This window comes from Chrysochloris asiatica, unplaced genomic scaffold (genome assembly GCF_000296735.1).
Source record: "Chrysochloris asiatica unplaced genomic scaffold, ChrAsi1.0 scaffold00066, whole genome shotgun sequence".
NCBI classification, from domain to species: domain Eukaryota; kingdom Metazoa; phylum Chordata; class Mammalia; order Afrosoricida; family Chrysochloridae; genus Chrysochloris; species Chrysochloris asiatica.
Window position 1 is genome coordinate 15,523,626 of NW_006408584.1, and position 1,574 is coordinate 15,525,199.

Sequence of the window (1,574 nt, forward strand, 5' to 3'; positions counted from 1 at the left end):
CCTTGTTCTTTGCCAATTCCCTCAATGCACCTTGGACTTCCTCCCTAAGTATCATTGCCCTTGATCATATGCTACCGCTCGAAAAACCTGAACATTAACCATTTTCTTTTGGAACAGTGACTCTGTGTATTCCTTTCATCTTCTTTTGAGGGTTTGTGCATCATTCAATAGTTTGCCCAGAGAATCCTTCAATAGTGAAAGTTGAGGCTTAAAATTTTTATCTAGTTCCCCCAGCTTGAGAAATGCTGAGCATGTTCTTCCTTTTTGGTTTCTGACTCCAGATCTTTACACATTTTGCTGTAATACTTGGCCTTATCTTCTCGAGCTGACATTTGAAATATTTTGTTCAGATCTTGGACCTGCTCATTTCTTCCATTTGCTTTAGCATCTCTATGCTGGAGAGCAAGTTTCAGTGTCTCTTCTGACATCCATTTTGACATTTTCCTTCTTACTTGTCTTCTTAATGACTTTTTGCTTTCGGCATGTATGATGTTCTTAATGTCATCCCACAACTCTTCTGCTCTTCGGCCTTTAGTGTTTATCAAATCTGTTCTTCAGATGATTTCTAAATTCAGGTGGGATATATTCAAGTTCATATTTTGGCTCTCATGGACTTGTTTTCATTTTCTTCATCTTCAATTTGAATTTGCATATGAGTAATTGATGGTCTGTTCTACAGTCTGACACTGGCCTTGTTTTAACTGGTGATATGGAGCTTTTCTATCATCTCTTTCTGAAGATGTATTCAGTTTGATTTCTATGTATTCCATCTGGTTAGGTCCATGGGTATAGTCGTCTCTTACACTGTCTAAAGAAGGTATTTGAAATGAACAAATCATTGATTTTGCAGGATTCTATCATGCATTCTCCAGCATCATTTCTATCACCAAGGCCATAGTTTCCAACTGATCCTTCTTCTTTGCTCCCAACCCTTGCATTCCAATCACCACTAGTGAGCAAAACATCTTGATTGCATGTTTGATCAATTTCAGATTGAAGAAGTTGGTAGAATTCTTCTATTTCATCCTTACTGGCTTTAGCGTTTGATGCGTAAATTTGAATAATAGTGGTATTAACTGGGCTTCCCTGTAGGCACATGGATATTATCCTATTACAGACAGTGTTGTACCTCATGACTGATCTGGATATGTTCTTTTTGACAATGATTGCAACACTATTCCTCTTTAATTAGTCATTTTCAGCATAGTAAACCATGTGGTCATCAGATTCAAAATGGCCAATACCAGTCCATTTCAGCCCACTAATGCCTACGATATTGATATTTATGCGTTCCATTTCATTTTTGACAACTTTCAATTTTCCCTGATTCATACTTCGTACATTCCATGTTCCTATTTTCAGTGGATGTTTACAGCTCTTTCTCCTTATTCTGAGCTGTGCCCCATCTGCAAATGAAGATCTCGTGGGTTTTTCTCCCATGGGCTTTACTACATTCACGTCATCACGGTCAACTCTACTTTGAGGAGGCAGCTCCTCCCCAGTCGCATTTTGAATGCATTCCAACCTTAGGGGTTCATTTTCTGGCACTATATCTGACAGTGTTTCTCTGCTAT

At 38.4% G+C, this 1,574-nt stretch overlaps 1 protein-coding gene across 1 annotated transcript in view; it reads right to left on the reverse strand.

The window, feature by feature from the left end:
• TLL1 (tolloid-like 1) overlaps positions 1–1,574 on the reverse strand; it is a 390,737-nt gene that overhangs the window by 114,506 nt on the left and 274,657 nt on the right. The gene's annotated exons all lie outside the window — the stretch shown is intronic.